The sequence below is a fragment of the Dermochelys coriacea genome, chromosome 4 (genome assembly GCF_009764565.3).
Source record: "Dermochelys coriacea isolate rDerCor1 chromosome 4, rDerCor1.pri.v4, whole genome shotgun sequence".
In the NCBI taxonomy this organism is placed as follows: Eukaryota; Metazoa; Chordata; order Testudines; family Dermochelyidae; genus Dermochelys; species Dermochelys coriacea.
Window position 1 is genome coordinate 86,965,287 of NC_050071.1, and position 23,906 is coordinate 86,989,192.

General features: G+C 42.5%; 1 protein-coding gene across 3 annotated transcripts in view; it reads right to left on the reverse strand.

The window, feature by feature from the left end:
• The window catches only part of SLC7A2 (solute carrier family 7 member 2), a 102,854-nt gene that overhangs the window by 28,187 nt on the left and 50,761 nt on the right, over positions 1 to 23,906 (reverse strand). The window contains exon 1 of one of the 3 annotated variants that reach the window (XM_043513707.1): positions 18,615 to 19,068. The exons of 1 other annotated variant lie outside the window; for it this stretch is intronic. The gene's annotated coding sequence lies outside the window, so the exon portion shown is untranslated. Of the gene's footprint in view, positions 1 to 18,614; positions 19,069 to 23,906 lie in introns of those variants that run through there. One more of the 3 variants, XM_043513706.1, reaches the window with a different exon arrangement.

Below are 23,906 nucleotides of genomic sequence, written 5' to 3' on the forward strand. Positions count from 1 at the left end.
CCCCGTGCCAGGCAGGAATCCAGAGCCAGGCCGTGTTAAGAGCCACCCAGGGAGTCCAGGCTGCTGTGGGAAGCCCTAGACCTTCCACCTGCCATGGGCAGGGGGTCCAGCGGCCCAAGAGCAGTCCATAGCCAGTGTCCCCTCCCCAGGGCAGGTGGAGGTCCAGGGCTCCCCACAGTGGCCTCTGCTTCCTGGGCAGCTCTTTCACCCGGCTCCAAATTCCAGCCTGGCCAGGGAGTGGGGCCTCATGGGGAAGTGGCGCAACAGGGGCGGGGCCACAGAGAGGGGCTGGGCCTCGTGGCGAGGGGGGTTAATGCCCACCTTAGCTCACCCCACCGGGAAGAGGCTGGTACTGATGGCAGGAGCTGTGATTCACGGTGTGGGAGCTGATCACCTTATCACCGCTCCACGCCTGCGCAAGGCTTGCAGTTTGGGGGGCATTGCAGCCCCCTGACCCGAAACTACATCCATGTTTAAAAGTGGGTGAGCATGGCCCCTCTGGCTTCTCCAGTTCCGGCACCCCTGAAAGCATGTAAAACGTAACCTCCTGGAAACTATGTGGCTCTGGTTACAAAAAAGGACTAGGAAGATGAGGCAAAACAGAAAGCTGACATGGCTAAACAACGTTTATCTGGCTCTTTGAAAACTCCTGGAGAAAAGATTGTTTGTGGAGCTTCATCTGAAAAGAAACCCAAAAGTAAGCAAACAAAACTTGATTCATAATTGAAGTCCTCAAAGGTTATAGTCACCATGGATGCCAATATTTTACGTGAAGGTCTGATGGAAATAGTTTGCTTGAGTTCAACACCACTCACTACCCTTCAGGCTAAAGAACAAACGATTCCAAAAATTGCAGCTGAAATGGGTTGGCAGCTTGGCGTTTCGACAGGGCATGATGCGGTTCATCTTAAGTTATCAGCACAGCTGAGTCTGGTCACAAAGAGCTCAAGAAAGCTTTGGAGCAAAAATTGTGCAACCTGAAAATGGATGCAGCAACCCGTGGAAAAAAAATGTCCTTGCAATCAATGCTCAGTACTACGAAGAAGGAAAAGATAAAGCTATGGTAAAAACCTTGGACATAATTGACACTGAAGGGCATCACAATTCTTCGTACATGAAAAGTCAAGTAAAAGCTATTTTAGAAAAGTCTGGGATCAGTGAAATGCAAGTGCTGAGCATCTGCATTGACAATGCAGCACACATAATGTGTGCCGTCAAAAATTTCAGAAAGGACAATGAAACCATTTCTACCTCTGAGAACAGTAATGTGGACAGAACTGAAGCTATTTTGCCTGATGAGGAACTAAAGGAATGGATGAAATCGAACTCAACATGGATGCTGCTGCGCAATGGGTTAATGACTCTAGCCTCATACTTCCAACATGGCTTCATGAGGATGACTCAAAAGTCCAACTGATGAGGTGTGGTATTCACACTCTTCAGTTGGCAATTTGGGATGGACTGAACAAAGCAGATGCAAAGAAATTTCTGGCAAAATTCGACAAGTCGTTGTCAAACTACGAACCCCAAGTATTCAAAGTGTTCTGCTTGATCTACATGGGGAAACGCAATCATTGGATACTGTGACTCACTGGGATTCAACGTTTGCGATGATTGATCGGCTTCTCGTTTTTCAATCTTACTGTGAACAAGTGGCTGCTGCTGAAACAAGAGAACTCAAGTTAACAAAAGCTGAATGGGACGAAGTGAAGAACCTACGAGATCTGTTGGCAAAGCCAAACCAAACAACCATGAATCTTCAAGCTGTCAATGTAACCCCAGAAGTTTTAATGAAGGAATGGCGAAAACTGTCAAAATTCTTGCAACAAAATGGTGGACAAATTGCAGAAGGAATTCTATCCTCCATGCAGAAATGCAAAGAGAAGCTTTTTCACAATATTAATTTCCTTGCTGGAGTTTATGTTGACCCACGGTATCGGATTCTTCTTACCTCAAGGAAAATTCCAAAGGCAAAAGAAGGGCTCCTTGATATTGCTCAACAACTTGAAAAACAAAATCTATTGCTACATTTGAACTCGGCGAAAGAGGTTGAAGAAAACGAAACACAACAAAAGGAATCATCAACAACTGAATTTGCGGTTTCAGAAAGTTCACATCCTTCAGAAATAGCAGGCTGTTCTCAAACTTCTGTCTCTACTCTGAACTTGTTCGAGCATCCATCCCTGAGATGTCTTCAACCATCACAGGGAAATGGAGATAATGCAAGCACCAATTCTTCAGAAGATAACGCCTTCGAAAAGGAATTGGATAAACAAGAAAGACGCTGGCAAGTTTCTGTGATTCATAATTGTAATGAAGCATTATTCGAGAGAAACTTTTGGGAAGATTATGAGGCAATGGAGTCTATTGGTAGGCTAAAAGTTAAGGCTGTTTTTGAGGCCATTCACACCTACCCACACTGCATTCAGGCTGCCTGTAGAATTGCTTCGAGCATGCCAACAACTCAAGCTAGTGTAGAGTGACTGTTTTCAGCTTTAAAGTTAATTTTAAATGATTTGCGGCAGGCTATGAAAGACAACTTGATTGCTGCAATAATTTTTTATAAAATGAATTATGAATGATTCTAGTTTGTATCATTATTGATGACATTTAAATTGTTTTAAAAGTCTGAATAAAAATATTTTTTTTCAAAATTACAGTATGCACTTTTTTATTTAGTTAAAAATTAATTTGAGTCGGAGTGCAGAGCAGAGTTGGAGCAGAGCTGGAGCAGTCACTATTGGTGCCGGAGAGGAGCTGGAGCGGAGCAATTCAAAAATTTGATTGCTCCAAATCCCTGTGTTGAACACATGCTAAGTACCCTGAAGCCTATTTCTGTAGCCTTGAACAAAATGCAAGGAAATAGCTGACTCTGTTGAAATTTGGAAGGAACTGAGTGAGATCTTAAAAAGAGAAATATGCAATGACAGAGTTAAATTACAAGCATTAAAAAACAAATGGGGCAAGCACTATCTCCCGCTCATTTTCTTGCAAATATTCTCAATACTCGGTACTAGGGTCCTTAACTGCTGAAGAAGAGGAGTTGGTTATGACATGGACATCCAGAAATCATCCCTCCATAATCCCAACTATAATAAACTTCAGAGTTAAGGGTGAACCCTTCAAGAAATATATGTTTGCTGATGATGTTTTAAAGACAGTCACACCAGTGAACTGGTGGAAGTCACTTAAGCACTTGGATTCAGAGAATGTTGAAGTGATAATCTCACTTTTAACAGCAGTAGCTTCTTCTGCCAGAAAGAATATTTTCTTCCTTTGGACTAATTCATTCCAAACTGAGAAATCCGTTGGGACCTGAAAAAGCAGGAAAGCTTGTTTTTCTTTTCCAGATGATGAACAAACAGGAAAATGAAGGTGAAGACGACTGAGTTATCTGCAGAAGCCAATATTTTAAGTTTCTCATGTTGACTTGGCTGACAAAGTTGATTTAATTTTTGGGGTTTTGTTTTTTAAATATTTCATTTAACTATATTAGTTAAAAACAATTTTAACAAAAAAAAACCTGATTTTAAAAAACTTGAATGTTTAACTAAATTCAAAAATTCATATGTTTGTTTTGTTAAAATATTATATGTTTGCTGTTGAAGAAAAAAATCCAGAATACATTAACGTTGTTGTTTTAGTTAAATAAAATAATTTAAATGTCTGTCTGGTGATGTTCTCTTCCTAATACAGCATGGCAAGAAAATCCTCCAAATATTAATGATTAACCTGTTGAATTGGAGATAGTCCACCTCCCAATGACTTTATAAATATCTGCTTCAATTACCTGTGGTAAATGAAATAACCAAACAATCATTCATCTTCTGATATAGCTGTAAAACTAATCTGAAAAGTTTTCAAAATAAATCTCTTTAAAAGTATATGGGGTGTACCTTCTAAAAATGAAACCTACATGTATCTCTGAGTTGGGAAGAATATGTATTAAGGTTATAACAACCAACAAGAATGCACTTTTATGTAGAAATCAATGATTACATCAAATCTTCCTGACTAGTGTTTTAAATCATGATTTAAATCAATTTGATTTAAATCAAATCCACCCTGTTCAGTACTGACTGTCACCTACTGAATCACTAATACAACTTTCTGCAGCACCCTAGCTGAAGGGTATCTCCTATCTAAGTTCTTACTTAAGCCTGCTCCCGCTTAGCATATAAGAGTAGACAAGATCACATTGGAGGCAGTATTTCAACAAGCTAATTGTGGATGACTTAAGAATTTTTCCAGCAGAGACACGTTTACCATGAGTACTATATAAATGCCATTGAGTTACACTGTAAAAGCCAAATCCCAAGCCTCCAAGAGGTGTAAAAGACACATCAATCAATCATTCACTCCTATCCAGCACCACACTGGGTTGACGCATTTTGAGAATGGATGATTTGATGTGGAAGAGTACACTGGGGAGCTCCAATTCCAAAAAAGCAACCCTCGCCCCCATAAACAGCCCTCTGTGGAACCTGTTTTCCTTATCCTCTTTCTTCAGGCAGGGACCTAAGGAGGTTACTGAAGCCGTGGGAGGAGAGCTGCCATGGAGGGGAGAGAATGAGACCAGAATATATCCCAGAACCCACTTCTTCCTAGTCATGTAGGAGCGGTAAGGAGGAGGCCCACCGATTCCTTTTCCAATAGATTTCTATCAGAAAGAAAGGAATCCGAAGGGAAAAAAACACTCCAACCTGATGGTCTTTATCCCTTTGGATAACTGCTCTGAAGTATGCCTAAGGATATGCTGTAAGAGGCCAACAGTCTATTAAATGCTTTGCTGCTGACTGTCACACACATTTCTTTCCAAGCATCATCATCTAGGGTCCTGGGAGCAGGGAGTTGGTGGCTGCATAGTTGCTATGCTGATAGCTCTGAGGGAGCATGTTTCTGGGGTTTTTTCTAAAATGGCTGTTGAAAGACCCTATCTTTTATAGAAAAGGAGTACTTGTGGCACCTTAGAGACTAACAAATTTATGTGAGCATAAGCTTTCGTGAGCAACAGCTCACTTCATGCATCCGATGAAGTGAGCTGTAGCTCACGAAAGCTTATGCTCACATAAATTTGTTAGTCTCTAAGATGCCACAAGTACTCCTTTTCTTTTTGCGGATACAGATTAACACGGCTGATACTCTGAAACCTATCTTTTATAGGCTTCCAATCCCTCCCCTCCCCATCAGATGACCTCTCTGGTCAGCCTCAAACCCCATCAGGTGATCATTGTCACCCACCAGGTGCTTTGTTGCTTGGTCACCATCCATGTGGAGTCCAGACTTGAAAAACTGGTTTACCCTGGATGACAGCCAATTCTTTGTCCAAGGGTGCTTCCATCTGAATGGGTGATCATTAAGGTTTAACAACCATCCATTATTAGTCCTCATCTAGGTACCAGATTTTCTCCTGACACCTTCAGTGTGTTTCAGCTCAATATGGAGGCTACAGAACAGGCTTATAATCAAAATGGTGCTGAGAAAACAAACTGGAGTTTGTAATTTGCAAGAGAGAGAGAGAGTGTACACAATGAGTTCATAATATCAAAAAATTCATAATTTGTACCCAGGCAGATCCCTAAGCTGTCATATTACTCATGGGATACAGAGTCCTCTTCCACAAAGTCTCCATACAGCTCTTAAATAGGTTTGACCCTTCCACAAACATGTAAAGTGTTTCAGGAATTGGTCTTAATTTTGTCGCAAAATTTCATAAATAACTGAAAAAAATCAATAGGTATACATGGACAGTCTGTATGTCTACAGAAAAACAATTTAATCTACATTTTATATTCTAATATCTGCCTTCACTCTGACAAATAAAATTTTGCTTTAAATACATAACATAAAAATTACAAACTAGTCCCCTGTGTAGGGGTGGTAGAAGACACACTTTTCAATTTAATTACTATTCTGTGGTAGGATCTCGAAATACTTCATCCTGAGTTTTGCATTTTTTAAACTATAATATAAATGACAAATGTATGTACTGTACAAAGCAAGCACTATGTATAGTCCAAAATGTTATTTTATTGTTAACATATATGCTTAAATATTCCAGGGGGAAAGATAATTTCAAGAGGTTTTTTGGTACCTTTATTTGTTGTTAAAACATATTTTGCTGACTTCATATATTATTTACAGTACTGCATCTGATAGGCCATTTTTTAAAAAGAAAGTAGTGTTCATATCTATCAGACGTTGTTTTACAGACCACAATGCTCCTAGAATATTCAAAATGGAAAGAAATATGAAAACCTTCTCCAGATAAAAATATAATCCTTCCTCAGCCTCTATTTCCTTCAAAAAACCTGAAACAAATTGTACCAATATGCTCTCCAACAATACCAGCTCTCCTTATAACTTACTACCATCTTAAGTTAATTTGGCCTAATTCAATTTTAGCATTGATTTGTCTTTCTCGGCATGAGGATGTTTAACTCTGGTTTTCTTCATCCTCTATATGAAAGCTGCAAAATGTACAAACATGAAACTAACATATCAATACATGATTTTATATGAATAACTACTTTTAATTTTGTGCATTATAAATGCTGATATGAATAAGATCCTCACAGAAGTTGTTAATATTTAAAAAAAGAAAGACCAATGTAATGATATTTAAGAAAAGCAAGACAACAGAACAATGTCTAAACACTTAGCCTCCTTCAAACAGAAATGGTCTTTGTTTAGGTTAATGTGGAAACCATCTCTATTTGATTAACACATTTGAAAGAAGATCAGTATGGCATCTAGTTAGAGAAGCATTAATAGGGTTAATACTTTAAGGTATGATATATTTATACTTGCATGATACACCTCTTGCTTTTCAAAAGCATATAAAACTTTAGTAAATTGTTTTAATATATGTGATAATCCATAACCTTTTCAGGATATTACTGAAACTGACTGTTTTTTTAAAAAAGAGTTTCTTAGCATGAAACTTTATTACTAACCTTCTGGTTCAATGCAACTTTTGATGGACAAGCTTCTGCCTTTCTTATAAGTGAGTCCTGCAGTTCTGTATCCTTAAATGTGAGCAGCAACAGTTCTATATGATTTTACCAAACTATCTGCTTTAAAACTGTGGGTTAGGTGGGAGCTGCTGGCTCCTGGGGGTGGAGGCACAGTAACCACAGGTGATTGGATGATAGGAAGCTTACGGGGCTATTTACCCACCAGGGGGAAAAAAACCTGTGCTACTGCTGTTCAGATTCATTATAGCCACAAAGTGAACTCTTTTTTAGCTTCTTTTTTCATATTTAAACACACACATACATGCACGCAATTGGTGTTAATGCCTGTATGGGCATCTTTGTCCATCACTCATAAATAGGGACTTGCATTACTCTAAAGATGTTTGTATTTAAAAAAAAGCACCTAAACATTCTCTGGCCTACAGGGGAAGGGAAATATCTTCAGATTTCATATTTGCAGTCCTTATAAAAGGAAAATCCAGCATTACAGTATTATTATAAAGCACTCGCAAACCTAATCTTCAAACCCACACAATCCAATGCTGAAATGTTTAAAATATTTCTGCATTAGTTGAAGTAATTATTTTAAAAAACTGAAATCACTCCTTTGAAAACAGTGTTGTAATAAAATAAGGAGTGTAGCTAGAGTATACCCCAGTTCTGCTGAACTGTGATAGAGACATGCAGTACTGCACATTCTCCTACATATGGTTTGAAATATGAAAGTGCTAAGGACTGTAATTAGAATAACAGTCCAAATATTCCTGTGACATAACCAATAAGCAAGCCTCAGTTTGTTAAAAACTATCTTCCAGAATGAACTAAATCGAAAAGTATAGCTGTAGTTTTATTGCTTCCAATGACAGACAAAAAAATAATCTATGAACAATACAACCCCTACACACCAAACCCCAAACGCAGTAACATTTTTATTCAACTGTTTAGGTTTTTTTAGTGCATCGTGTCATTACACTTTTCATAATGAAGAGCACTCTAGATTGTGTACACCCCGAGGTGGAGATACACCATCTCATAGTGTACTCTGGGAGTCACAGTCCTTCCAGGACCTTCCTGATGCTTCAACTAGCCTGCTCTTGAGGCCTGTGTGCAGGAGACAGGGCCATACTCCTCCTCTTCCCACGCTTGTGGGGACAGTTTGCATCCCCAAGTGGGACCAGTCCCTCTGCTCCCTATACGCAGGGTTTGCAGTTATGTAAGATGGGGATATGGAAAGCCCCTCAAGCCGTACCTTCTGTTCCCACACACAAGGGCCAGAGACAACCTGGCCTTAGCCATTCTAAGCAAGTCCCAATCCTGGAGCCAAGGCAACTGCTTCAGACACGTTATTCACCTATGTAGAACAATATTGCAGGACTGGGGCTCAGGACACCACTTCCCATATCAACACAGGATATTCCTTTATAAAAGTAAAAAGGGGGTAAAGGATTCTTATTCTGAAAAGAAAACAAGAACCACTTTAAACCTCTGTAGATATTAATTCTTTGCACGTCACCCCTACCACTCCTGCTCCATCCTTGCCAATTTGAGCTCTGCCTTCCTCCCATTTACTATTCTCTCTCTCCCCTGAAGTGTATGGGACTCCCTTCCTGCTTCCTTAGCTGTCCCTAGGGTTGCCAATCCTGCAGGATTGTCCTGGCGTGTCCAAGAACTAAAGAAAGATTATGTCATGTGATGAAACCTCCGCTCCAGGAATATGTCCATCCAAAACTGGTAACCCTAGCTATCCCATGCTCCCAGCTCTTCCATGTTCCCCGCCTGATCTCTCCTCCCCTGCTAGTACCCAGCCTGAGAGAGGGGCCAGCAGCAGGGGGGTGCAGTTATGTCAGGAGTGCAAACTGTTAAGTGGAAAAGAATTCTTGGGAGGAGAGAGGCAGGAATTACTCTTGAAGAACCTTACGCCTACTCCTGCTGCAAGCTAAAAACTTTTCCTTTTCCCAGTACAGTGCCCTCCTGTGATTCCACAAAAGCCTTGAAACTTTTCCAGTTTTCAGGGGACATACCCCTAGGGTGTTACCTCATGTCCTCCAGGTGCAATATGGATTATTTTTAAACCAAGTAAATTAGATACTGCCCCCCAGAAATCAAAAGCCTGAGGTAAAAATACCCCCAAAGTTAGAATCATATAACAGCAAGTGTATTTCTTCAAAATATTGAATAGATCTAAAAATTAAAAATACTCCTGCTTTTAAGACAACAGCTAATTGCTTCATATTCCCCTGAAGATTATAGATTATATTATCCCCCTCTTCTTTTGATTTTTCTTCTGAAAGCTCAGCCTCTAAAAATAAATGTGGCACAGCTGCAAGGTGCTGAGTGTCATCAACTCCCTCTGACGTCAGAGTGAACAACGGCCGCCCAGGTCAGTGGCCCCGTTTGTAACCAATAGTAAACTGGTTTTTCTTTACTTTAAACATTCACCACCCAGGAAAGATACAAGCTGTCTGACATTAAAAATCTACTGAAGATCCTGATATTACTGCAGAAAAGAGTATTTCCTTTAGAATTTTATAGCTATGGTCATGGCACCTTGTTGGTAGACGTGAATATAATGCATTTGATTTAAGTAGCAATCCAGTGCTGTGTTTTGATGTCAGACTCCTGCACCTGTGCAGAGCCCTGTGTGACTTCAACAGTGTCTGCCTATATGGAGCACAACGCAAGATTAGGACATTAGTGATCTAACTAAAAAAAACTGTTTAAGTCTTCAGCATGCACTCAATAGAACTACTGCATTTTAAAGTTAGCCCAGCGAGAGCCACATGTGCATGGCCTCAACTATTTATGGCAGGTTTATTATAAATATATATATATATATATTATATATATATTATATATATATAATATTATTAATTATTAATAATATTATATATAATATATATAAATTAATGACAGGTTTCAGAGTAGCAGCCGGGTTAGTCTGTATTCTCAAAAAGAAAAGGAGTACTTGTGGCACCTTAGACACTAACAAATTTATTTGAGCATAAGCTTTTGTGAAGCTCACGAAAGCTTATGCTCAAATAAATTTGTTAGTCTCTAAGGTGCCACAAGTACTCCTTTTCTTTCAACCTAAATTGTGTACCAAGGCTTCTGCAGACATCTGGTGCAGCAGGATGGAAATCCCACAGCAACTACATTTAAAACCTTTTATTGAACTGAATATGAAAATCAATACAACCAAGTGCAGTACAGTACTGTGCTGTTTATTTTGATATTAAGTTCAACTTTATGCCATCATATATCATCAGTTTTCAATGTGCCACAGATTTTGTACTGATAGCTCATAACAGCACTACAGAAGTAGTCAGGGGGTGAATCTGGAAGGCAGACAGACAGTGTCAATTCTGGCAATCGACAAGGCACGTGAAGCAGGACAGTATTATGGAAGAAAGCATATTTGCTGGATGTTTCTGTTAAAGTAATGAACAATTAAATTTACATTTAAATTTAAATTTCCTCTTTAAGAGTTAACTCACTCAGGTGAATGGCACAGTTCCACTTCTCAGAGCTACTGTTTCAGATTGATTGCATACTCAGGAAGATACCACTGCATCTGATCACATTCTTCATAACCACAATGGTTAGAAACTTTTGTTTTAATGGAGTTTAGATTATGGAGCAAAATTCTGCTCCCAGGGATGAATTCTGCAGAAAATTGGCTGCAGATTTGCAGACTATACAGCAGAGGTGGGCAAACTATGGTTCATGGACCTCATCCAGCCCACGGGACCCGCCTGCCAGGGCCCTGAGCTCCTGGCTTGGGAGGCTCACCCTCAGCCCCTCCCCTGTCTGTCCCCCTCCCCCGCAGCCTCAGTGCACCATGCTGCTGGCGCAATGCTCTGGGCAGCCGGGCAGTACAGTTACAGAGCCATGGTCTGACCTGGTGCTCTGGCCGGCACAGCTGTAGCGCCGCCAGTCACCAGTGCTCCAGGAAGCGCGGTAAGGGGGCAGGGAGGGTTTGATAGAGGGCAGGGGAGTTGGGAGTGGTGGTCAGGAGGCGGGGGTGCGGATAGGGGTTGGAGCAGTCAGAGGGCAGGGAACAGGGGTGTTGTATGGAGCAGGGGTCCCGGGGGCAGTTAGGAAGTGGGGGGGTTGGATGGGGCAGCAGGGGGCAGTCGGGGGGGGGGGTCCTGGGGTGGTCAGGGGACAGGGAGCAGGGGGTGGTGGATGGGGTAGGAGTCCTTGGGGGGCCATCAGGGGACGAGGATGGAGCAGGAGTACTGGGGGAGCCATCAGGGGGCGAGAAGCTGGGGAGGTCAGATAGAAGGCAGGGTCCGGGCCACGCCTGGCTGTTTGGGGAGACACAGCCTCCCCTAACTGGCCCACCATACAATTTTGGAAACCCGATGTGGCCCTCAGACCAGAAAGTTTGCCCTCCTCTCTGTACAGACTATGCACATTTGCCTGTAAATCTGCACACACATTCTAGGGGGAGTATGACCCAAAGTTTGAATTCCCATGTGTAACCTTGTATCTTAAAATAGGGAGAGCAAGAATAGCCAGGAGCTTTCTTTTGAATCATTTGTTTTGCAATAGATGTATATGTAAAATGTGTGTATATGTTTTATACACACACGCGTCCCCGCACAAAAAAAAAACAAATCTCAATTGGTTGGTTGGTTACTTAGGAATTAAGGCAAAGGAAGCCACACCATTGTACAGGACATAATTGACAAAATACAGCAAATCAGTACATTGCTTATATTAAACTGTTAAACATATCTAGTAAACTAGATATTGTTTTCAAACTATTTATTTAAGCTTTTTTCCTCAGTCCACATATACAATAGCACTTCCTTTAACTGAAAGGAGGATTTTAAAAAAAAAAACCAACCCACCATTTTGTTTGTGTTAATTTTCATAATAAATTGTGTGTGTAATTGTGTACAATTTCTGTAATGATTTTAGAGCACGGTCTTTTTTTTCATCTTAGGCACAGAACTACAAAAATAACAACAGGAAGACAGTTCAAATTCTTTGAGTCCTGGTACATACCATAGTCTTGTATAATAATAACATTTCATTATGGAAACACAATTACAGAAGTGTACAAGTCTCCATACAAGTATCATATACATATTAATAATCTGGATGATGGGATGGATTGCACCCTCAGCAAATTCACGGATGACACTAAACTGGGGGGAGAGGCAGATAAAATGGAGGGTTGCGATAGGGTCCAAAGTGACCTAGACAAATTGGAGGATTGGGCCAAAATAAATCTGATGAGGTTCAACAAGAGCAAGTGCAGAGTCCTGCACTTAGGTAGGAAGAATCCCATGCACTGCTACAGGCTGCAGTTCTGCAGAAAAGGACCTGGGGATTACAGTGGACAAGAAGCTGGATATGCGTCAGCAGTGTGCCCTTGTTGCCAAGAAGGCTAATGGCATATTGGGCTGCATTAGTAGGAGCACTGCCAGCAGATCGAGGGAAGTGATTATTCCCCTCTATTTGGCACTGGTGAGGCCACATCTGGAGTATTGCGTCCAGGGATTTCACTGGTGTCAGGATTTAGACAAAATAAGTACTTTGAAAATGTTGTGTTTCCTCCTACTAGGATTGTTGACACGTTTCCAAAGCAGTAACAAGTATTTTAGGTCAATTTGTAGAAGGGACCATGCTTTCCTTCTAGAACTCTTACCCTCTCTTCCACTACAATCTCTGTCACCCCCGCCAGCTTGTCAATTCCATACCATCAAAAAAATCTCTTTTCTTTGTTATTGTTGTCATCCTGACAAGGCAAGGCAACTATTTCATTATACATGATTATGATGATTTACCCTACAAGGAATGTAGAAACTTAGCCAAACGAAACATTTTTCTAGCATGTATTTGCTTTCAAGCAGAACAAAATACATTTCAAAACCAATGCTTAAAAATGCTACATTAGTGCAAGCCGCGATGGAAAATACCCAGTTCATGTTCACAGTGAGGGGAGCAGAATTTGCAAAACCACTTTAGTGTATCTCATGGTAAGGAGGAAAAGGGAAGTAAAGTTATTCATCCTCCTAGGTAGTTGGAGCTCCCCTGTTTCTTGATCTTCAGCACCACTTACAAAATCTGAGATACTAGTCTTTTAGGATTGCCTCTTCTAAAAACAGGAGGTCTCCAAATCTTCCCTTTATGAATAAGAATAGAAAGCAGTGTGGCCAGAATCATTAGGGAGATCTCTGTCTTGCAAACACTGATCATGGCTTCCAGAATACACACATGCTTCTTGGATGCATCTCAGGAGATTGCTTCTCTTGCCTGGCTAAGATTTCCAAGCTATCTCTGGGGGAATTCATTAGGATAAATAGGATTTGCTTTTGACCTAGCATCCCTGATAGAAAGGAGATTATGGCAAGTTAGTTTTGGTACTAACTGGAGTCCTCAGAGCTCCCTGACCCTGTCCATTTGGTTCTAGGATTGGGTACAACACAATCTATTGCTGGTCTTGTGGGTTATATAATATCCTTACAGCAATGCATAAAGACGGTGAAATTCTGGCCCCACTGAAGTCAGTGGCAAAACTCCCATTGATTTCAATGGGGTCATGATTTCACCCTAGTTCTTTCAAATTTATCAGCTGCCTTTGATATGACTGATTACGTGGTTCACTTTGCTTTTCTAAGAAATGATCCAGAGAGGAGTATGATTACATGAATTAGAGGATTGCTGTTCTGCTTTAAGCACTGTCCCACTTGGACTGTCATGGAACTCCGTTCTACCACCTTTTCTGCTCCTTTGAGGAAGGTACAGCCAACTTTTGTTAACAAGATTTGCAGTTTAAAGGTTCTGTTGCATACCTAGCTGCATCTGAATTTTCAGATAGAAAACATTTTTTATACTACAGCTATTTTTATCTAGTGCTAATAGGTTACCACTATTCTTTTCAGATCTGGACGTCCCCACTTCATCTGTGTCTTTGACACCTTCCGACCAAATTTCTGTAATGCACTCTACTATTCAGTTTGCACACTAAATTCCAGTTATAATTCAAGGCATTGGTTTTGACCTACAAAGTGCTTTTTGGTTTGGGTCCTGCCCTTAGAGGCTGCCTCTCTCCTCCCTAGCAACAATATTCCACTTGGAATCATCAGCTGCTTTGGGCAAGTTCTTAGGTTTGTATACCCCAGGGCCAGGCAGGAGAACATTCTTGCTGGAGGGACCTCCCATGTGAAATTTGCTTCACCACTTGATCTGAGACAGCTGAGTTTGTAAGCTTGAGAGTATGTTACCAAGCCTGTTTACTCAGGCTTTTCCAGACGGGATGGATGAAGCAGTGAAAGCTCTGATATTTTATTTTTTGTGCGGAAGGCTTCTTTCAGCAGTTTTGTCATGTTGTCAATGTAGAAGAGTTTGAGGCTGTTGAAGAATTTTTATTTCATGAGTCTAAAAATTTATGGTCAGTGAATAATTTAAAGTAGGGGGGGAAACCACTGCATCCTGATTTACTTGTGCATAGACTAGAAATGATACACAGGGGTAATCCAAGGGACATCACAATTAGGGGGATGGGGGGAAGGGAGGGAGGGAGGTTAAACCTTCCTAAATATGAACACAGAGCTGCACCCTCACTGCTATTGCCGTTGACTGATGTGGTAGGTACAATCTCTCAGAGCGGCCATAAGGGGCTGCCTTGATAAATCTGTAAAGGTTTAAACGTCTAAAGACCTGACCCTGCAAAATCTTATGCATGTGCTTATCTGCACATACTACTCAGCGTGTGTGAAGTTGAGCATGTGTTAAGTGTTTGTATGATTGGGGCCTAAATTTATAAGTCAGTAACCAAAATCTTCTTTGCCAGGAGCACTCTGTGAAAATCAGGTTGTCTTGCACTGGAAGTCAGCAGAACTATGACCTCTTGTTTTATTACCTTCTTGGTTTGGGATTATTGACATCTACAGAGACTAGAAAACAAAATAAATATTAGAGTACATCAGTGATGAGCTGCCAAAATCTTAACAACGGGTTCCCTCCTCACCCCACAGGGGGTCATTGCCCACCCCCGCCCCCTGTGACTCCTGTCCCATCCAACCCCCCCGCGTTCCCTGACGCCCCCCCCAGGACCCCTGCTCCATCCACCACCCCTCTCCTGTCCCCTGAATGACCCCAGAACCAGGCAGGAGGGTCTCATGGGCCACCGTAGTAGGTGCCCACCCCACCTCTAAGAGCCAGAGGCACCTGCTGTGGGCGAGGTGGGGAGTCCTGGCAGTGCTTACCTGGGGCAGCTCCCAGGAAGCATCCGGCAGGTCCCTCTGGCTCCTAGGGGCGGGGGAGCATAGGTGGGGGGGAGCAGGGGGAGCGGTTGCTCCCCCACTGATCACATCAAAAGTGTCGCCTTAGGCGCCGACTCCCTGGGTGCTCCAGGGCTGGAGCACCCAAGGGGAAAATTTGGTGGGTGTAGAGCCCCCACCAGCAGCTCCCCACGCCCAGCCCCAGCTCACCTCCGCTCCACCTCTGCCTCCTCCACGAGCCCACCGCCCCGCTCTGCTTCTCCGCGCCCCCCACCCTAGGCTTTTCGCGAATCAGCTGTTCAGCGGGAAGCCAGGGAGGGCAGAGAAGCAGGCCATGGCTTCCTGCTCAGGCTGAGGGTGGCGGAGGTGAGCTGGGGCGGGGAGCGGTTCCCCAGTGTGCTCCCCGCCCCAGGTTACCTGCTGCAGCATGGGCGGCCCTCCTCGTGCCCCCCCTGCCCGAGCTCACCTCCGTTCTGCCTCCCTGGGCCTGAGCGGGAAGCTGCAGCTTGCTTCGCAGCCTGCCCTGGCTTCCTGCGTGAACAGCTGATTCGTGGGAAGCCTGGGATGGTAGGCGGAGAAGCAGAGCAGGGCGGCGCGTTCAGGGGAAGAGGTGGAGCAGAGGTGAGGTGAGCTGAGGCCAGGGGTGAGGCACCCACCAAATTTGCAACCACCAAATTTTCCCCTGGGGTGCTCCAGGGCTGGAGCACCTGTGGAGTTGGCGCCTAAGGCGCCACTTTTGGCCGGTTAAATTTAGAAGCCCTTTTAGAACCAGTTGTCCCTCGCAGAACAACCAGTTCTAAAAGGGCTTCTAAATTTAATAACCGGTTCTAGCGAACCGATGCAAACTGGCTCCAGCTCACCACTGGAGTTCATACACTATGGTATATATACAAGTGTACTACATTGAATGCTTTTACCATTAGGGGCAGCATTTTTCCAGAAGACTAAGAAATACAGAAGCAGAATACAGTAAAAGATAAGAAACAAAATTGGGAATGTACTTGGGCAGAGTCTGATCTCAATTACCCACCATAATGCCATGTTATTCTAGCATAACTCCGATCAGAATCTTGCCCTCAGTGTTTTTCTTGGAATTATATTATATGACAAACTCATACTAACAGCTGTAACATGACTGCAACCATTGCCATACCGAGGGAAAAGTTATGACTCAGTTTGTAATTTTAGATCATTCTGATACCATCGAAGAAGTATCATTGGCTAGCGTTGCATGAATAGATTCATGCATTACCACCAAGAACCTTTTTCATGTCTAGATTAATAAATGGTTTCAGAGTAGCAGCCGTGTTAGTCTGTATCCGTAAAAAGAAAAGGAGTACTTGTGGCACCTTAGAGACTAACAAATTTATTAGAGCATCAGCTTTCGTGAGCTACAGCTCACCATCCGATGAAGTGAGCTGTAGCTCACAAAAGCTTATGCTCTAATAAATTTGTTAGTCTCTAAGGTGCCACAAGTACTCCTTTTCTTTTTATAGATTAATAAAGTCATTAGAGATCTGATATAATCTTCTAGGATGATCCCATGCTTAGGAGCTACAGACCAGGATAATTAAATACACAGTTACTTCCACATTTTAGTTTTAAGGCTCTTGATAGAAAAAAATAAACACAAGTAAAATTTTAAAAGGTCATATTATTTCAAAAGTCATTAAAATACCAGGGCATTAGTTCATTGCAGTTTTAAATGTGCCAGACCTCATGGAAGCTTTTAAAATACTATTGGTTTCCAAGATTTTATATCTATGTTGGCTTAAAATTAAAAATTTTATTTTGAACAGCAATAATGGACAGTTCTTAACTACAATGTTTCAAAGCCACTAAGTAAAACTTCAAGTTGTGCAAGCTGAGAGACAGTCTCCAAACTAAAATAATAACAAACATCTTACTGCATTAGAGATCCCTCAAGGAGAAGAGAACGGCAGCACCAGCCAATGTTTTCTAAACCCTCACATTTTCAAATGTATTAATTAACATTACCAATAAACCATCCTATTTAAATGTCATTATTATCTCACTTTAGTGGCACATAGTGAACGGGCTCAGTTCTGCATAATAAGAAGTCCTTCCAATGAGATGCTATGCAACCAAAAGACTGACTTTAGCAGAAATTCAAGTCTGGGCCCTCATACCATGGAATGCACACACTGACAATCAGCAATCCAGACTAGAGTCCTGCATGGGACTATTTTTAATCCCACTCCGGCTATTATGGCAGCAGGTCCTGTGAGACCCCAGGGATCCCGGTCCTGCTCCACGGCTCTACACTAATCCCATGCAGGGTTCTAATTCAGACACTACATCTGGTTTCTTGTGATGCCTCACACATACACTGTGGGCCCAATCCTGCTGCTCTTACATAAAACTCCCAATGAAATCTCTGGGCTGAAGTCTCCCAGACACATCAGTGGAAGTTTTCCCTGAGTAAAGACTGTAGGATCAGGAAATAGGAAATTAAACAAATAGCTGATTTAAATAACAAAACAACAAAATACACACAGACAAAACCAATTACAACTATGATTTATTTAGGGCCGATTTTACGCTCCTTGCTCGTGTTGATCAGTACCTTAGTCTATGAGTTGCTGTGGACAACTTGCAGTGTGGAATAAAGTACTATTCAACATGAATAAGAATGACAAAGTCTAGCCCACATACAGGGTGAATAGAAGGTGAAAGAGGCTCTTGTTAACAATTTACTACACCAAAAATAAAAGTAAGGAACAAACTTTTTAAACAAACAAACCCTCACCTGTATCTCGTTATCTGGATACCAAGGATTAATCGGGAAGCGTACAGCAAGCATTTGCTTTCAACATGCTGACTAAAGATGCAGGTTGCACTTTTTAAAAATTAGTTCTTTAAAGCTCCCAATAACTCCCCAATACTCAGAGTCATAAAAAAGGATTCACATAATGTTTAAGACGCCAATGAAAAATGTTGTATAAAATTAAGAATAATTCTTTAGAATGTGATTTCTCACACACACACACAAAATTATTCTGAAAATAATACCAGGTTCCTGTAAAGAAATATCATGTGGGTCACTTATAGTGTGAGAATATACAGCAAGCTGTTTATGTGGAAGTCTGAAAGCATGCACACACACACAAATTTTGAAGTGAAAAAAAAATAAAGCTCAATAATTACAATTAGATGCTAAGAATAGGATAATTCTAAAATAGTGAGGTAGACTAATTTTCCAGGAAAATAAATGTAATTCTCATACTATTTTAAAAAATTTAATGTCTTTTACACATTTTGAATAAAGACTAAAAAAATATTTGTTTCAGTTTGTTTTGTTGTCTTATGATCTAACCAGACTGTTGACATTCTACTTCAACCTATGGTACCTATTATATTAAATAGAGTTATCACTTACCAATTCTCTCAAGTTTTCCTTAATTCTCTTTTCAGTTTGTTTTTAGAAGAAAAATCATACAAAACAAAAAATGGCTAGTCACAGCTCTGTTTTCCAAAAATTTTTTACAGCAGCTCAATTATCTGTTGATAAAACACTGACACTACTAGACTAAGGCGAGCACATAGAGTAGTTTTGATAGTGTGAAGCTTCAAGTGTAACAAGGAGAAGGTTTAACAGATTTCCTTAGGAACAAACTCTTAATAGCTCCATTGGCCCCCAGTACTGGTCATTTAATCTGACCTTCACGGTATCCCAAACTGTTACACAGCAATCCTATATATCATCCTCTGAATCCCAGATATTCCCAAGAGATCTACAGAAACTGCTTGTAACATTGCCACACAGTGCTGTCCCCAGCTCCTCTCCAAAGCACTGATTTATAAATCAGCCCATGGGAGGAACTAGCTATTTAAAGCTATACTCTCAAAATAAACTTTTTTAGGGAGGGGGCAGAGGGGCACCAAAATCCATAACAGAGTAAAGTTTGGAAGTATAACTGTAAGAAGAAAGTTTAAATAGCAAAGATTGTGACACAAACGGATGAAAGCCAAGAAAGTCAAAGTTAAAGCTAACACTCCCACTATAGAAAATAAATAAAACAAACAAAGCACAACAGCCTCTTTTGCCAAGCAGCAAATGAAGAAGACTCTAGTCAGTTTCACCAAGCCTATTCAAAATCCCACTGCAGGAGTGAAACTGTCCAGAATCCAGTCCATTCCATACTGCTGCTTGGCAAAGCTAAAAGCAAAGAGATAGGCACTGGAGACTAGATTCACAAGAGCGACTTAGACACTAAACTGCCACTTTAGGCATAATAAGTCCACTATTTAGGCACCACTGACTTTCACAAAACCACCACTCAGGGAGTGCCTAACCCCTGTATGCACCTATGGTGCATCAACACTGCATTAAACAAATGACAGAACTGAGTCTCAGAGCCCAGGTCAATTGACTCGAGGTATCAGGGCTCAGGTTGTGTGGCTAAAAATAGCAGTGTAGACATTTGGGCTTGGGCTGGAGCCTGGGCTCTGCGACCCACCCCTTCTGTGGGGCCTTGACTCCAGACCAAACCTGTTCATTTACACACTATTTTATAATCCTGCAACTCGAGTCCCACAAGCCTGCCCAAGTCAATTGACCAGGGCCATGCCACATGTCTTTTATTGCAGTGTACACGTACACTATGTTTCCACCATTACATTCTTCCAGGTGCCTAAATTTTGACAGCTGGGTATGTGTACAGCTGCCTAATTCCTGACACCAACCAGCAGCTCAGTACCTAACTCATGCCTAAACCCTGATGCGATTCACAAACAAGGTAGTCCCCCACCTTGGAGAATGTCTATTGAGTCAAGCCCCACACACAACAGGGGGCAGAGTTGCTGTGCCACCCTCATGCCCAGTGGTTAGAGCTCTCACCCAAGCACCCATCTCCACTCTGCCTGATGTGGAGCAGTGACCTAACCCAGATCTCCCACCTCCCAGATGAGTGCCCCCTAACCACTCTTCTCTCACACTCTCCTCTGCCCCACTTAATACTTAATGTATACACAGTGAAACATTTCCAACTGCAGGGGCTGAGAGCCCCCCAGAATACCCTATAGCCCAGTCATTAGGGCACTCAACTGAGAGGTGGGAGACCCAGGTCTCACTGCCTCTGCTTTCCATCAGGCAGAGATAAGACTTGAATTCAGATCTCCTACACCTTCTGTAAATGTTATATCCACTGGTCAAAAAGCCTGGGGAGAGGGAGCAAGGAGGAATGTCACCACCTTTCCCTCTTTTTCTGGAGAAAAACTACTAATCTGGTTTGGGGCCCTGACTCCCTTTGAGAGTGGGAAGCAGAGCAGACTACACACCTCTCTTAAGCTATCTTAAGCAGATCTCTGCTTAGCAGGCTGTCTCTTGTGAATTCCTTTTTTAGGTGTAAAAAGAAAAGGAGTACTTGTGGCACCTTAGATGCATTTGATGCATCCGATGAAGTGAGCTGTAGCTCACGAAAGCTTATGCTCTAATAAATTTGTTAGTCTCTAAGGTGCCACAAGTACTCCTTTTCTTTTTGCGAATACAGACTAACACGGCTGCTACTCTGAAACCCGTTTTTTAGGTGTAAAACGCTCCCCATGTATTCTATAGGGAGCCTAACTTGAGGCTGTGAATTCCACTAGACAGCCTAAAGTTAGGTGCTGCAATGCTGAGAATTGCAGTGCTTAAGTCCCTGTGGTGAATCTAGCCCTGTGAGGTTCACCCAACAAAATGGAAGATGGAAGTGAAAAGCCTAGGAAATACTTCTTTCTCCTTACTCTCCCACCCACACAGCAACCACGAGGCTCTGGGGAAGAGAAGAGTACTAGAGATACTCCATCACTCTCAGTGGTGAGGCAGGGATGGGGAATGAAATGTTTCCCTTCCTGCAGTCATAAGTGCAGAAGCTCCAAGTTTATTAAAACCACATACTAGCCAGAGGCTGATTAAAAAAAAAAGTTAATCCCTAGTTCCTCAATCAGGAATTAGGGAATAACATTGTGGTGGCACTTGGGTAAGTAGATCTTCAAATCAAGACTGGATGCTTTTCTGGAAGGTATGTGTTAGACAAATTCCAGTACTGGGCTCAGTAACTTGTGTGACTGGCATGGGTGACTGTTATACAAGAGATTAGACTAGATAATCAAATAGTCTTTTCTTGCCTTAAAAGTCTAGGAATTGAAGCACCTTTCTCCATCTAGTGCTGCATACCAGTCATTTCCCCAGGCTCTTCGCTAGTGGGGCCTTTCACACAGCAGATTAAACCTCTGCTAGTAAATATCTGGTACATTTTTCAAGTCTTAACAAGGCCATATGTTCCCCTTGCATATAAGAACAATGGTAGGAAACAAAGCATCAGCACCCCATTCCATGCCTTTTGATGTGCAGCTACTGTGCTACATTTTATTTACCTTCACCATAGGACTGATGGGGATGTTACTATGCATCATAATGAACCAAACCAATAGTCCATCAAGACAAATATTCCATCTCTGACAATGGCCTATGATGGATGTTTGAGGGGAAAATGAATACATTTCCCAATATACCTAGCTAAGTATGTAATAACAACCTACTGAGCAGACTTTCTTCCTTACCATGGGTAGTGATTAGTTTATAATTTGGATATTTTTCATAACCATTATCTTAACTTGTGTAACTTCAAATACTATATTTATCCCTATAAATGTCTAAACTTTTTAAAAATGTTGATAAGCTATTTACTCAAATATATTACAGTGAATTCCACAGATTAATTATATGGTGCATAAAAAGTGACAGGTTTCAGAGTAGCAGCCGTGTTAGTCTGCAAAAAGAAAAGGAGTACTTCAGCAAATGCCTTAGAAAGTCTCAATTAAATCTAGTTTCTACTTTTTCACTAAATTGTTAACTCTTTAAAAATTAAATTCTAACAAATTAGGAAAGCATGATTTACCCTTACAAATCCTACACTGATATTTCCCCTTACCATATTGCAGTCACCTACTCACTCTGTAACTGGATCTTTCACATTACTCCCAAATGTGTCTCTTGATACTAAGGGGCAGCTAACCAGTGTAATTCCTAGGCTCACATTTAGTTCTTTGTAAAGAGGAAGTTACAACATTGACCACCTTCTAGTTCTCTGATTGCTGTGCCATTTTTAATTTTTTTCTTAGTAGCTCAGCTACTTCATTCTTTAGTTCCTACAGAATTCTAAGAAAGAGGCTTTCTGGTCCTAAATTTATTGTAGTTTTCTACCACTATTTTCTCTTTTCCATATCCACTACTAGAAGTAATTTCATGATAGATACTTTATCCCCACCAGTCACAATAGTAAACTCATGCAAACAAGTCAACTTCTGAGCACGGCCAGCCTTTGGGTTCCATATGAAATGAAGGGAGATAGGACTAGAAATGTAAGGGCTAAGCCCTTTATTTAGAAAAGGTAAGCCTCTAGCTCTTTTCCTAGTGAAAATAACATTGAAATGCAGACCAATGTAAACACATTACTAGGGTTGAAAGCTTATTACTGATTTTTCCTAAAGATCATGGTTACTCACTAGGGTGACCAGGTGTCTGGTTTTTGACCGGAACACCTGGTTGAAAAGGGATCCTGGTGGCTTCGGTCAGCTGGTCATTGACTGTCTGGTTGGCGGCGCCATGCAGCGGGGCTGGCAGGCTCCCTGCTACCCTCTGAGCCGTGTGGCTCCCAGGAAGCAGCTGGCATGTCCTCCTTCATCTCCTACGCGTAGGGCAGCCAGGGGGATCCACACATTTCCCCTGCCCCAAGCGCTGCCCCCGCAGCTCCCATTAGCCAGAAACTGCGGCTAATGGGAGCTGTGGGGGCAGCACCTGAGGACGGGGCAGCTTGCAGAGCTGTCTGGCCGCACCTCCGCATAGGAGCCAGAGGGGGGACATGCCACTGCTTCTGGGAACTACTTGAGGTAAGCGCCACTTGGAGCCTGCATTCCTGCGCGCCCTCCTCACCCCACATCCCAACCCCCTGCCCCAGCCCTGATCCCCCTCCCACCCTCCGAACCATTCGATCCCAGCCCAGAGCACCCTCCTGCACCCCAAACCCCTCATTCCCAGCCCCACCTCAGAGTCTGCACCTCCAGCCAGAGCCGTCACACCCCTTGCACCCCAACCTTCTGCCCCAGCCCAGAGCCCCCTCCTGCACTCCAAACCCCTCACCCCACCCCAGAGCCCGCACCCCCAGCCAGAGCCCTCACTCACCCACCCGCACTGCAACACCCTGCCCCAGCCCTGATCCCCCTCCCACTTTCTGAACCCCTCGATCCCAGCCCAGAGCACTCACCTGCATCCCAAACCCCTCATCCTCATCCCCACCCCAGAGCCTGCACCCCCAGCTGGAGCCCTCACCCCCTCTGGCATCCCAACCCACTGCCTAAGCCTGGAGCCCCCTCCTGCTCTCTGAACTCCTTGTTTCTGGCCCACCCCAGAGCCCTCACCCCCTCCCAAATCCCAGCCCCCTGAGCCAGCCCTGTGAAAATGAAAATGAGTGAGTGAATGAGGGTGGGGAGAGCAAGCAATAGATGGTGGGGGGATGGAGTGAGTGGGAAGCGGTAATTCAGAGAAGGGGTGGGGTCTCATAGGAGGAGCAGGGCAGGGGGCAGGGCAAGCGTGTTTGGTTTTGTGTGAGCAGAAAATTGGCAAGCCTATTCATGACTCCCACTTCACCTGCCCTAGTCCTGGGTAGGCCTCTGAAGTTGAGGAAACTGT